The sequence below is a fragment of the Haliaeetus albicilla genome, chromosome 10 (assembly GCF_947461875.1).
Source record: "Haliaeetus albicilla chromosome 10, bHalAlb1.1, whole genome shotgun sequence".
Taxonomy (NCBI): domain Eukaryota; kingdom Metazoa; phylum Chordata; class Aves; order Accipitriformes; family Accipitridae; genus Haliaeetus; species Haliaeetus albicilla.
Genome location: NC_091492.1, coordinates 2,172,927 through 2,187,548, shown reverse-complemented (window position 1 = coordinate 2,187,548; position 14,622 = coordinate 2,172,927). Strand labels below are relative to the sequence as shown.

The window sequence follows — 14,622 nt, the reverse complement described above, 5'->3', positions numbered from 1 at the left end:
GGTATGCAAACTGTCCAGAAATGTATCTCTTAGTCACATGGGTGTGCATGTATTTAGAAGGGAAATCAGCATGTTGGTCCCATAAAGTGGCTTGCAGAAATAAGTCTCCTAAGCTGTCCATATTGCATTCAAAGGATTTCCACTTGGTTGGTTGACGGTAGGGTGGGCTGCTCTGTGGGACCAGCTTCAGGGGATGGTGAAGTCGGGAAGGGAGCACATTTGCTGCCCAGGTTTTTTGCTGGGTAGGGGTGGGCATAAGGAAGCCAAGCTGAGGGTGCCTGTTTGGGGCTGAGGATGGGTCACCAACTTGTGCCGAAGCTGTCAGCGAGTCACTTGCTCTGCCTGAACCCAACAGCTTGGAAACCCTCCCCAAACTTTATCTCCTTGAAAGTACCAGATGTTGAACCCAGGCTGAGATTCCCAGGGCAAAAGAAACGTGCTGTACGCAAAGACTTGCTAAACACCGGCACCATGAAATGTAGGAATGCCAGCAGGGAAGGCAAACCGGCACTTCATGGAACGGTAATACTCATGAGGCACAGGAGACAGAGGTGCGAAGACCGCTCAGTTTTCAGACTGCTGCTTCTTAAATCAGCCGGAGCAGATGCCTTCAGCATCCAGGAAGGGATGCTGCTGCTTCATGTGGCTTCTTCCATCTGAGCCTCTGTCAGCTGCAAGTTAAAGGGGGGAAACCGAGTGGAAGAGGTTCAGGTGCTGGCAGCGTGTCCCGTGCTTGCAGATGTACAGCTGACATCTGCAGCTAACTCTCCGATCCTCCTAAAAATCAACACCACCACCACCCCCAAACAGAACAAACCCCTGAAATGCCTCCTCATTTGAAATGTTCCCAATCCCCAAACTATTTTCCTTGCCTGCACTCACCAGTGGACAACTACAGGAATCAAAGAGGTTTTATGTTTTGCTGTTGTTTTTGAGTTTTTTGTTTGGTTTGTTGTTTTTTTTTCTCTAAAACCTATAAAGTCCCAAGGCAGCTTGTGTGTTAGGAATTGCTGAACGAGGTAATTGCTTAGTGCAGTTCCTTGGAAGGACTCTTTTTTAAGTGGAAAGAGAAGTGTGTTGATTTGGTCATGTGCCAACCAGGAAATACCAAAAAGCTGAAGATGGACCCGTTACAAACAGGCTAACCAGCCTCAGATGTCTCTTCAATATTGGAATATGGAAGGTAATAGAGAGCACATGGGTCCTGTAAATAATGAGATTATTAACAAATACACAGAAATAAAGCCATTTGGCTGCCTCAGTGAAGCACTGAAGCCACTGGTTTCAGCTGAAATCTCTTAATTGCCCCCGATTGCCCTGTAATGGGTGTTTTTCACTGCAGCCTGTCAAGATCTGAGGTTCTGTGTTGGGTTTTGCATCTTGCGTGCGCCACGGTTTAATCCTACACTTTGCTCCCGCGGAAGGGCAGGAGGAGTGGCTGGGGCAGAACAGAGATGCTGATGCTCTGGGGCATGAGATGTGCTGCTCTCACTTCATTGCTTGGGCCTAAAAGCCTGGGGAGGAGGGAAGGAAGCGAGTCGGAGTCGGAAAGACCCTTGGGAAAACTCACAGCCCTCAAAGCAGGGAGCCCGGAGTCGGGTTTTCAATCCCTCCTTTGGCATCCCTGCAAGGGGGTGGCTGCCGGGAGCTGCAGGTGCTCACGTGGGTTGTAAAGCAATAAGGTTGGTTGTGCCAAAAGATGGATCAAGGCCCCCCACGCTAGGCATCTAGCCTTAAAAATACCAGCCTAGTTTTTTATTCTTGTGTCTGGGCTTCTTTTCCTGGGGCTGGGACAGGGGCGTAGGCAGACATCAGTGCGGCACGCGTGTGTGCGTACGTTTTCCCTTTAGGGGAAGGAAGAGGGAGAGCTGTGTCCAAAGCAAGGTGCCTTCACAGCTGTGAGGATGAGGAAGGGTCTTTTATCACCTTGCATGGGACAGAGGCAATGTGAGCAGCGGCTCAGTGGCGGGATGGGATGGATGGTGCCAGCGTGGCATTTTGGAGAAGTCAAGGATGAGGGAGGCCGGTTGGACTTCGTGTCCCCTGTCCCATAGCTTGGTGCCGAGAGGGTGGGTTGGCGATAACTGGGGGCTAGAGGGGAGTCCTCCAGCCTCCTGCATTTTGGGGAGGTCCACCCTCAAGCTGGAGTTGCGGGCAGTGCTCCCGGGCGTGGAGCGGGAGCACTGCATCCCCTGAGCCTGGAAGGGAGCAGCGGGCTGTGCGGCAGATGGTTTTCAAACCCTTCGTTCTGGTGCTTCAGCATCACTGTTTGACCCCGAGCGTTTGAGCTGGGAAGTTTTAAGCCATTTTTAGCTGCCTGGCTGCAAAGGGGAAGGGAGGGAGGAGAGAGAGAGAAATACCACGCGGTTAGTATTACATCCCCGACACAATAGGAACTTTTATTAGCAATTTTCCATTGTGTTGCAAATGGCAAAGATCACAGTTATATTTGCATGTTTCAGACTGTCCTGGAGAATTAGTTTTCCTCTGCGATTGGGTAATAGTTTTCACACTGCATTAGCTTCAGCGTTTGGAGTGAGATACAAAAGCTGCGGCTGAAGAGTGCTAATTCTCCTGCTGTTAGAGACCTTCATTCTTACCTGGTAGTTCAACCTGGGAAAAAACAGGTTGTAAGAAGCTTGATCTCTTTGTGGGATAGAGAAAGAGGAGGTGGTAGGTGGGCAGTACCTTTGCACTGAGGGTATTGATTGCACTTCTCAGGCCAATAAAAATGCATGCATTCCTGGCTAGAATAACAATAAGGACATTTCTTTGCTCTAGGATAAGTCAGGATTTGACTAGATTTATGCTTGGCTCTGCGGAGGACATGCAGCTATTGACAGCCTGAAAGAAATTAGGCCAAGAAAACAAAACAGAAACGACTGGGAATCGTTGCAGCTTTCAGTCTGCAGTATTGCTTCCAGGACCGTAGGACCCAGGCGCTTTGACTCGGGGCCACGGCCCTGTTGGTTTTTGGGTTGGTTTTTTTTGTCTTTGAGATTTCGCACAGTGTTTTCCGTGGGGGAGTTCTGCTTTGCGGTCTGGATGAAGCTGCGATGTGCGTCTTCCTCGTTGTGGGACCTGGAGCAGGGTCACCAAACCACTGGCTGATGGCAGGATGGAGGCTCAGAGAGCTCTGCCTCTCCTTGTCTTCTCCTGCATGGCCAGGTATGGCTTAAGTACGACTGTAGTGCCAAAGGTAAATGGTAAAAGTCACTGCAGCACTGTTCCCTAGATCACTGATCCTCCTCTCACAGCTCTTCACAAGCTCTCTAGTCTCTGTGCAACACCACAATAACAGAAATGCCCAGTTAAAGCATCTTGCTAAAGGGTGGGAAGCTGTTGCTGCTGAAGGCAACCTGCTCCACTGAGCTTTGGTGCTTCTTCCCAAGAGAGACAAATGGATGAGAATTTTTTGTGTGTGCTTTTTAGAAACCAGCAAGTTAACCCAGTTGTCCTGAGGAGTATCATTAAACTGATGTTGATCCCAGCCTTTAGTCTATTTTCTCTTCTTCCCCCAATAGACCTTCTTCTGTTTTTAGAGACTACTCTAGAGCCACTTTAGGGTTGTGCCAAACATTGGAAATTAAACCCTCTGTGCTGCAGGCAGGGTTTTCATCCCAAGGTTGAACTTTGCACCAGGACTTTATGAAGGCGCTTGAGCTATAGGGTGAGCTTCACTGAGCTTGGTGCAATACAAGACCAGGTGCCTTACGAACAAGATGCCCTCGCCGCTCTCTGCTTTGCTAGTCCCAAACTCCATCGCTGATGCGTAAACCCAAGAGAAAAAGCGTATGTGTACTGTACAACGTGAAGGTCAGAATGACATTAGGGCTGCAGAGCGTCTGTTTGTCCATTCTGCTCACAGAAAAGGCCTTCATATTTTGTTACCATCTGGACAGCAAATGTGCCCTCCTACGGGAACTTAGTTTTGACCTTTGCTCATTTTGTTTAAGAATGAATATAAGGCAAACGTGTAACATTTGCACTAGGGATCTCCTGTCAGCACCGCAGATAGGTCGGGAGGGCTGACTTGGCTGTCTTGCTTGTGTCATGTATTTATGATACGTGTATATAAATGCATATATTTGAGTTTATTCTTTGTATTTGGCTGAAGCTGGGGAAGACAGAACCTCTATTTGAAGCAAGGGTGTTCCTAATGTTATCATTTTAGATCTGTGATTATTAGTTTTAATGTGAACACCAAGTCCCACCATATGCCGAGAGCTCCGCACAATGTGCTCCTTCATGGCGGTGGCACGGTCGTTGTCGGGAGGCGAGCGTATCTGCTGCGGGTCCTTTGATTCATGGCGCCTATTGCATGGATCACGACCATCGGTTAATCTGATCTCCTGCAGACCATGAACACGCTGTTGCTTGTTTGATCAGTCGTTAGCACAGACGAGTTGTGTTGTTCAGTGATCTCTGATATTTGGGCTGTTCTGCTGGTGGGCTAGTGACTGTCGCTCTTGTGTAGCTCGAGCCTGATGGGGCAAGCTAGGATGAGTCCCTCTTCATAGCCATCGGCTGGATTTGGCTAACTGGAGCTGGAGCATGCCCGAGACCCCTGCCTGCAGGCCTTTCTTCTTCTTTCCTTTTCGAAAGTCCAAACATCCAGCAAAACACCAGCATAACCTGTAAGCAAAGACTTTGAGCAATTTGTCGGAGGGGAAGGAAAGGTCAGCCTTCCATTGATCAAGTGACCTGGTAGCTTGCCACCAAAACAGATTGGGGAAGCAGAGTTGAGTGCCCTAACTCCAAATGAAGATGTTTAGTTGGTTAAGCATCTATCGAAGATGGGAGCTGTTGCTGTCGGTGCTGGGGCACCCCCGCTGCATTCACCCAGCTTTGTACGAGCTCACGGCATCCCCGACTCCATCCAGTGCCCTTCAGCTCCCTGCAACATCCCCATGAGATGCTGCTGCTCACTTTATAGTGTTTAAATGGGTCTTGCCAATATTAAATTGGAAAATAAACCCCCATGGCTCAGGCTTGAGTTGTTGAGATTATGAAGACTGATCAAATAGCACAATTAAATGTATTTATTAAATAAATGGGTTGTTTATCTTTCTGTCGCCTTGTACCCACGGGGCTGATGCTGAGCTGCCTCTTGCTGGCTTTAAATGAGTCCCACCGCGTGAACACTAGCGCAGGCAAGGACTGAATTGAGCCTTTGCTTCGGACTATTGAGCTAGACCAGCCAGTTTCGCTTTTTTGGGTTGGTACATGGTTTCGTTTGCCCGTTTTCTTGTGCCGGCTGAAAAGCTGCCCAGCACGGGTTCTTCCAGACAGGCCTGTGGGTGTTTCCATTTGTGCCAAGAAAATTGGGCTTTGACAGTCAAAACAAAACAAAACAACTTTGTCCTTCCATCTCATATCCCTCCCAGTAAGTTAAAAAGCATGTCTCTTTTTTTTTGTTTGTTTGTTTGTAACATGACTTTGTTTTAAAATGCAAAGCCCGGTCTGCATTCCGCCCGCTCTAGCACTGTCCCTTTAAAATATGATTTTGGCAGCAGGTCCGGTGGCTGTGGCTCCTGTCCCGAGCAGATGGCTTTAGTTAGGCCAGATTTGGTGGCAGGTCCCTGGGATGCCGAATCTCTGCCTCGTTTGCTCCCTTCTTCTGTCATCAATAAAACCATTGAGAGAATCTTTAATAAATAAACAAAAAAGCATTTTTCAACAGACAGTGGGATGGAAAATGACTCATAGGAAAACAGGGTATAAAGTACACTCTAGTATTCGGTATTACATGTGTCGAGTTTCTGTTTGGGGTCCAAGAATGCTGTGGTTTTTCTCTAAGGATTATGCCATTGTGGAATAATGTCATTGTGGAGTTTTTGGTCAAGATGAGCTGATTGAGTCTGGTGGTTACTTACAAATACATATCTCTATTTTTCAGCATTTGGAAAATCTGTGACAAGCAGTTTTAGGGAGGCTACGGGCAATTATTGCCATCACTGTTTCCAGCACTGCCGAATGCCATGAAAACTGCTAGAGTCATACTTTCTCTCTTCCTTGCCTTTTCTTCATTCATGTAGGACCTACTTTTTTTTTTCTTGGGATTGGGTGCAAACAAACTGGGCAGGATCCTTTGCGCTGGCTTAGACCGACCAAAGGACTGATCCAGTCCTGGAGAGAGGCTGGGAGGAGTGTGCGTGATATTAATGTGAATGAAAAGCAAAGTCCTTAAGGGATGGAGGAAAAGGAGTGAGAAATATTCTGTGCAGAAACCACAGTGTTAAAGTTGGGGACACCCAGCAGTGCCAGTGGGACTTGGGCGGTGCTCAGGGCGGTGCTCACCAAAAAAGCTTTTGGAGGAGAAACTTTAATCCACTAACCCTTGCTCCTTCTCTGTGAACGTTAATGGGCGCACTGGGAAAAGGGACATTTGAGCTGGCACTTGCACTTGTTCCAGCAAGTCATCTGCAGAGTTAAGGAGATGTCTGAGGAGGGCTGATGCCCAGTTTCTCTCTCCTTGTGTCCTGTGATCCTCATTTTCAACACAGTAGTCCCTAGAAACGCTGCCGTATCTGTTTTTGGTGGGAGGTGGTAGGATATCATGCTTTCTTCCCATTATTCAAGTGAGCTGATGATTAGAAAAGCAGGAAAAAAACCTCTTTTACAGTTTGGTTTCCACCCTCTCTGCAGAAAAAAAAATGTGCATCGTGATGATCCTAACTCTAGAAATTACAATTACATGATCCCGTTGGCTGTTGTCATCACTTCTACCTCCCTGGTCTGTGCTGCACGGAGGTTTGACAGCTCGGGGTCAGCCCCAGGCAGCTCCTCGTTGAGCATCGTTGAAGAGCATGAAGGAAGTGTCGAAGGATGAACTCGAAGGAAAGGGCTCGCGCTGTGGGCTCAATGAAATATTTATAGAGCACTATATACACAACTGCGGACAGGCTTTAAACATGGGAAGCACTTGAAGCAAAATGAGGCCGTTTGGATACAGAAGGCCTCATTTTCTAGCGTTTCCTAGCCAAAAAAAAAAAAAAGAAAAAGCACATATACAAAGAGCCATTTCTAGTTTTGCCCATCTGTCACAATCCCTCTGGTTCACGCGCGCTGCCTTCTTTTTTTAGTTTGTTTTCAGCAGTTTTTGTTAGTAAGGGACAGGGGGTATCGTGGGAGGGCGTACGTGCGTGTGTACCTCGGTGGAGAATACTGCCCAGTGGCCAAAAGGAAAGCAGAGGTGGCCTAGCAGGAGATGGTTTTGTCCAGCAGCTCGTTTTTGGGAAGGGCTGGTGTATGTTTATGCCAAAAATTGCCCCTGAAGCATGTATGAGCCTGCCTGGAGCCAGGTATGTGTGGATGCTGAAAAAGCGTGCAGTTATCAGTTTTCTTTTTCTTACCATTGCAATCTCAACTATGTAGTAGGTAGATAGAGACGCCTGCGTTAATACTAGCCTAATGCAAAACATAAATAAATAAAAATACGTAGAGTGTGTTTATAAACTTTATAAAGTATACTATGTTAATGCATAAATGCATATTGGTGGAAGGAGGAGTTGAAGGGTCACCAGTTGAGCACATCTCTGGGAGCTTCTAGTGCCTGGATGAGGTCCTGGTATTTCCAGGATGGAGCAGCATCCAGGTGGTTCAGGAAGAATGTGGCCCAGGAGCCAGCATCAGCTGGGGAAAGCCCTTCCAGCCGCATCACATCATGGCAATGGCATGTGCCATTCCTTCGATGCAATTAGTCTTCATAGGCTCGCTGACCTGAAACTAAACTCTTGGGAAAGCCGAGATTCGAGGCAGCCTTTGTCTGTCCGACTCCAAACAGGGAGAGATGGGGCTCCGGGGGAAGGGGCAGACGTATGGGGGAAGCCAGCTTGCCATTCCTGTGGATGTTTTTAGGGGATTAAGAAGGGAACGATTGCTCTCCAGGCCTGTCTCAAGGTTTAAGAATTACCTGGAGGGCCCGCTGGAATCCATTCTTGGATGACTGGAGATTTTTTCCTATCCGCAGTGACAGAAAGCGAGTCCAGTGGTCTGGAAACACCCCCCGAGCTGTCAGAAGAATGATGGTTGCTCTCTGCGGCTCGGTGGAAAAGTTGACCCATGGCAGGCTGCCGCGGACGCCGGGGAGGGGGGGAGCAGTTCGGCCCCTCTGCCCATGGTCCTGGGCAGGTCTGCCACGGGGGACGTTGGGGACACCCTGCCACGGGCAGAGCATCAAGCTGGTCGCTGGTTGCTCCACCGCTTGGGTTTGAAGAGGAGGAAAGCAGGGGGACAGTCCGGTCTTTCCCCGAGGTTTATTGTTGCCTCTTCTGATCTCCTGGAAATGGCTAAATTTAGCAGCGGGAAGATGGTGTTGGAGAGGAGCAGTTTGGGTGCCCACCGCTTCATCTCCGCAAGCCTGGAGGAACCGCTTCTCCCAGGGGGCTGGCTGGTACCTAGAAAGATTGGAAGGTGTTTGGGGAAAGAACTAAAGTTTTGGGGGCTACAAGGGGCCCTAACTCCATCCACAGCATCGCCCCAGCTGGAGGAAGATGCGTAGCTTGATGGAAAGTCCTTCCCAACCCCGTACATGGAGGGCAGACATTAGTACCACTATCACGAGTGATGTTTGCTCTGCCTTTCAGCTTTTTCTTCTAAAATTTCTTGGGTGCCTTGCCTAGTTGCTGCTTTTATTGCTAACACCCCTGGATAAAGTGATTGGTGAGAAAACAGAGGAGCAGTAACACAGACCTTTCTGTTTGCTAACAAAATCTCTTAATGGTCTTTTTTTTTTTTTTTTCCTTCCCAAAGGTGTCTGGCAGCTGGTGAGGGGCTGGGACTGGAGCGGGAGAGGGAGCGCGGCTTAATGCCAAGGCTGTCCTAGACACTGCTGCTGCCCGCTGGAGCGTGGACCCGCTCAAGCAACGGTAAGGACATAGCCTCTTATTTCTCCTGAATTGGTAAATCACCGAACGCGGTGCAGAATGTTTTGTCTGCTGTGCTCTCGTGCCCAGGGACTAGGGGCAGGGCTTTTCTTATGAGGTTTGGTTTGCTTGAAGACACCCCAGACACCTCTGGCTGCTGCCTGATTCCTGCAGCCATAGAGGTTGCGCCATCCCTTCCCTATTTACGTACTTATATGTTCTTACGACATGCTGCTACTTACAGGGTGAGTCACAATTATACCGCACCTTCCAAAATAATTCCTCTGTAGAAACCCAAGTGTTCAGCCTGTGAAAGCTAGCACTTGAATCCCACGTTTGGGAAGTGGGGAATACCACAGGCAGCATGGAGATCTTGGCCATCGAGGTCGTGTGTGTGTGTGTAACACTGTGCTTTGTTTCCATGTTTTCCTGAATGCTCCAGGAGAGCACAGAGCTCGAGGTCCCACGTGCGTGGGACAGGCTCTCTGCCCTCTCTCCCTTTGCCTTTGGTGGTGGCAAGATGCTGTTGTAGCCCAAAATCTGACCTAATTTTTTTCTTATGGTGTATCTTTGCAAAACCAGCATCGCAGGCTGTGATGGCTTGGTTTCCAAATTCAGGACTTTACAGCAGTTCTCTCCTGCAGGAAAAAAACAAACAAACAAACAGGGGGGGGAATCACTCTAGAAGCTCAACAACACTGAGCAGCCTTCCAGTAAGGGGTGCTCCTAAGCAACCCTACAATAACAAATGAGAGATGCCCACAGCCTGTTAACGGAGAACTAGCATGTGCTGTGCAAAGGTTTTCATCGACTCTCTTGTATATGAGCAGGTCTTGTGGGCAACCCCCCAAAAACCCCATAAAATCAGTATGCAGTTGGGAACAGGGTAAAAAGAATGTCGTAGAAGAGAAATGTATTTCACTTTTCAGCTTCTAGGGAGTTGAAAATAATGTGGAAAAAGATGTTGTTAGTTAATACTGATGAATGATTCTCTGGCAGCACCATTAATCAAAGCTAATCATCGAAATGTTTTTGGGAGCGGAAATTTGTATGCACTGGTTTTGATTCCTGTATAGAATAAATGGCTTTATTGCTTTCTTCTATGGAGTTTGACAAGCATCCAGTGGCCTGCTGTTTTCTTGACCGTCTAATGACTCAGGAAAATCTAGAGGGCCCAGCAGAGGTTTTGCTGGCATTAAGAGCTCAAGTTAATTCTTCTAAAAGCAGCTACAGGAGTCAGATGCCCATCCCTGTTGACTCTTGGGGTGATTTTACCTGTGATTTTTTAGCTCTGATTTTTATTTATTTACTTTTGCTGAGCATGCGCGTTTGCAGTCTAGGTGTCTCTTTGGTATAGACTTGAGATTCAGGGAGGATGATTTATTCCCTTGCATTTCCAAGTGATCGCTCCACAAACTATCCTTCCTACAGGGGCTTTGCAGCAATCATGCATCCCCCCCCAACCACTGTGTTTAGATGTGTAAAGGGCCCTTGCTTATTCATATCAGGAAAATTACTCTTCTGCTTACCCTCTTTGCAAACATGTTTCTGTAGTGCAGGTGTGACAGAAAAGATCAGCTCAAGTGCTTTATTCAGCACGTGTCCTATTAAAACCAGTGAAACTCCCCATCCAGGAGGCTGAAGAGTGATTCAAGGTCAAAAACTCCAGATGACTCACCGGCCAATTCCAATTTTATGGGTCCCACAAGTTTCTCGGACACTTTTGCACACAGAGGACTGCCAGGTGAGTGCTGCAAATAACAGCCACCACCACCAAGCCCAGCATGAGGATCCCTCTGTGCAAATGCTCGCAGCTGGTTTCCAGGATGTTGGATTTATGCGGAAGCTGAAAAGTTGTGTGCGCTTTTTGTACGGATTTTCTTGCAATGGCAAAATGAACGTGAAATTCATTAGCAAGAACTGAACCCTGGATCATCTCTTTAAAAAATGTGGGCTCTTGCCAAGCTGATAGAAAGGAAAACCGGAGGAGTAGTATAAAAATTTATATCCCATTTTATACCGCAGAGTTGCAAATGGTTGACGAGGACACCCGTGCGCCCAAGCCACCGCGTTTTGCAATTAGGGAAACTAATTGCAATAATGGGAGATGAAATGCAAGGGTCAGCCAGCAGCCGAGGAGCAGCCCATGGCCATCAATAGTTATACCAACCACAGTCAACATTAAAATTTTTTACGGTGGTGTTGGGACTACGGTGCAGAAGAATAAGAAATCAGAGAAGGCAAATGCATATAAAGTGCCTTGGAAATCCCCCTGCCATTGCAGCGTTACCTTCCTAACCGGCTCCTAACCCCTGCCCACATCCTTCTGAAAGAGCCATTATGTACATTATGTGTCAGCAAAGACTCGTATTTGGTTTTTTCTCTTTGTCTCAGTGCTTCAGATAACTTTTTGCCTTGTGATTCCCGATGTTTATTTTTTGTCCCTAAGAGCTGATAGCTAAATATATTCCCGATCTCAACACTTTGACTTTTGCTGTTTGTTTAATGACCTTCACTCACTTCAGTATGATTAAGTTCATCTGTGTCTGGGTGTTTTGGTTAGCGTTAAATTCCCTTTATTTTGGGAAGTTCATTTCCACACCATGCTTTCTCCCAGTTGCCTTCCTGTAAGTGAGGAGGGTGGTTTTTGATCCAGGTCTCCCCTCCTCCCCACTCCTGTTTTGCAATTTTTCCTTCCTGGCTTGCGACCGGCTTTCCAGTTCTGCCTCTCAGAGCATGAAAATCCACCCTGGAACAAAACGCTTTCTCCAGCAAAACTGAAACTTTCCGCTGCCGGGGGGCAGCCAACGGTGCCGCGGGGAAGGTGCTCGAGACCTGCATCACTTCGGCGCATCACCTGCGTGGGACATCCCCAAAATCCAGTCCTTTACAGAGCATCCTTGCTGCCACCGTCGAGAGCTGGTGGTGGTGGGTCTCGTTGCACGTTCACCAAGGCAGGGCTTGGTCCCTTGCACCAAGGCAGGGGACCGCTTGGCCGATGTCCGTCTGTCTTAGCAAACGGTGACTCCAAGCGTGCGGCGGCATTTGGGATTTCTGCGTGGGTGGGTTGTGGGGTTTTTCTCCCCCTTTTGCAGCGTGGTGTCCAGTTGAGGTCCCACAGCGGACGGCCGCGAAGCTGGGAGGGAGAGCGGGGCTCAGCCCTGCAACAGCAACCAAAACGCTCCACCTGGAGGTGAAAGCAAATTATAACCGGGGGCTCGGTGGCCAGCTGGGATTTGTAGATCAGCAGCTGAACCAAAAAAAAAAAAAGCAAAGGATGTAGATATTTACCTTGTGTCACCTGAAACCGAGGTTATATTGGGGAAAAGAATCCATGATTTAGAAGAAAAGTGACGTGGAAGCGTGCAAAGCCCTTCTGCGTGATGGAAAGGCAGGGCACGGGAGGAGATGCTCCTACGCCAGGCTGCAACTCTCCCAGCATCAGTCTCCAACCCTGCTGCCTCTATCATGGGGAGACCGCTGAGCTTTTGGGGGCCAGGAGCGAGGATTTGAATTAAGGGATCTCCCCTCCTGGCGCACAGGTTTGTTTTGAGCTTGGCAGCTGAAGCTTTTTTGCTCCTGCCTCTGCGTCTCCGGGCAAGCCTCTTCTTTCCTGGGCACAGAGCGTCTGCCTCCTCATCAAATTTTACTCATTTCGAGCATATATCTTAAATATCCCCCCGAACTCCTAATATTCACCATTCAACCTGCTCACCAACAGCTTGCAGTTACAGAAACAGCATTTTTCAGTTATGAGCAATTTACTGAAATGAAGTCACCCAGTCTAATTAGAATTACAATTCTGAGAGCTCGGGACCTTGGGGAAAGTTGGGACTGTGTTTGAGGCAGTATCTATGTATTTTGGAATAACAGCTCTCTGCTAGCTCTGATGAACGCTGAATTGAACGAGCCGGTGATCTGATCCACCGGGCATTTCCACTTTTCCTGCAAACAAAAAAACCTCCCCTGTCTCTGGGGATATTTTGCACATAAATATTGCTCCGAGGGAAATGCGTGCTGAATATATGTGGAAAATAACCAAAAAATATAGTCATATATCTTGTAAGACTTACAGGAAATTAGCGCAAGTGAATTACCCTAAACAAAATTACCCTGCCACAGAGCACATGTGTTCCAAGGAAGAATTTGAAAATCATTTGAGAAGGCTTTTCTTCTTTGCAAAGCTAATGGATCTCATAATTTTGTACAGCCCTATTGGAAATAGGAAAGAACCTGCCTCGTCCAATTAAGAATTAGAAGTAGAGCAGCAACAGGGAGAAAGATTTCTATTTAAAAAAAAAAAAAACAAGAAAAAATTTTGTTCTCCGGCTCCATGAAATCCTGCTGAATTGGGAATTCTCTTCAACGCAGCAATATTTGCTGGTACCGGAAAAATGCCAGTAACTTGTTGCCAAGACTTCACTTAAAAATACACCGTGCCGGGGTGAGGACCGAGGGCGGGCTGGGAGAGGTGCTGCGGGCGATGGGCAGCACGGGGCGGCTCTTGCAGAAACCAGGGACCCGTCCTCCAAAATATGAGTAAAAGCACAGCGGCTCATTTAGCATATTTAAGTATTTACTGCTGTCTCAGGAAGCAGGAAATTCCTACCGCTGTGGGGGAAGCACAAAGTTCAGTCGGACAAATGGGGAGGATAAAAGATGCTGGGAAAACGCACTTGATGCTGATGGGATTCAGCAGCCTCTAGTTAGATGATTATTTGTCACCGCAAGGGCACGGCACGTTTCTGGAACAGAGACATCTGATGGCTCGAAGCAAACTGGTCCAGCTGGTGGGTTTGGAGGTGTAAAAGGCAATTCTGCCCGGTGCTGTCGGAGGAAGCGCGGGGCTTTTGCCCCCAGCCCCGGCTGCGCTTTTCTCAAACGCTTTGGGTTATCGTAAAAATCGAGGAACTGGCTTCAGATAGGCTCAGGCTTTCAAGTTTATTAGCTGTGTTTTCAAGCTGGGCTCCAATTCCTTCTGCTGGAGCGCGCCGCCGCCGTCGGGCTTTATTCTCCTTGCCATCTCCTGCTGACCGTAATGAGCTGTCGGAGGGGAGGGAAGGAAAGGTCAAACTCCTTCGGCATCAGGTGCGAACGGGGACGCGTAGAAAACAGATGCCTGTTATCGTAGCAACCGAAGCGCTGCCCTTGGCGGGCCGGAGAACAGCCCCGAAACAGCAGCGCGGGCGATGCAAACAGGGCAGGTTGCTGTGGCAATGGCAGGGTTGGGGGGGCCGGGGAGCGTTGGAGCCGTCTTGCCCCCCCACGCGTGGGACTAAGCGTTTCTAGCAGCTCGGAGCTTGCTCTCCGGTGCAGGGCAGCCTTTACGGTGCTGAAATCGTTTGCTTTGCGCTTCTCGCCATAGAAACTGTGATAGAGCTGCCTTTTTTTTATTATTTTTTTGGAGAGCGCTCGGAGATGTTAGCAGGCTCGTGCTGCTTTGCTTTGGGATAGGTGAGTTGCAGCGAGCGAGGAGCAGGTGCCGGGAGGTTGAATGTATTTCTGTTTGTTGAGATCCAGGTCCGTCCATCCGGGGAGCCAGATAGGGCAGCTCTGACCTCGTTATTTTAGTCATCCTAGGGCTTGTTCTAGCAAGAGAAGATGCCACCGTAAGAGCAAGTCAGTAGGGAATACTGGATGATAATGACCGCAGGTTTTACGGTCTGGAAGGGAAAAGGTGCTCTTTCTTTTAAAGGCAGCTGACTTGCCCTGCCCGGAGCTCGGCTGCTGCTCGGCGGAGTAAAGGACCCGCACG

General features: G+C 48.4%; 1 protein-coding gene across 1 annotated transcript in view; it reads left to right on the top strand.

The window, feature by feature from the left end:
- Nucleotides 1-14,622, top strand: part of ZNF469 (zinc finger protein 469) — a 209,318-nt gene that overhangs the window by 98,247 nt on the left and 96,449 nt on the right. Inside the window, exon 2 of the mRNA XM_069793301.1 lies at nt 8,755-8,870. The gene's annotated coding sequence lies outside the window, so the exon portion shown is untranslated. The remainder of the gene's footprint in view (nt 1-8,754; nt 8,871-14,622) is intronic.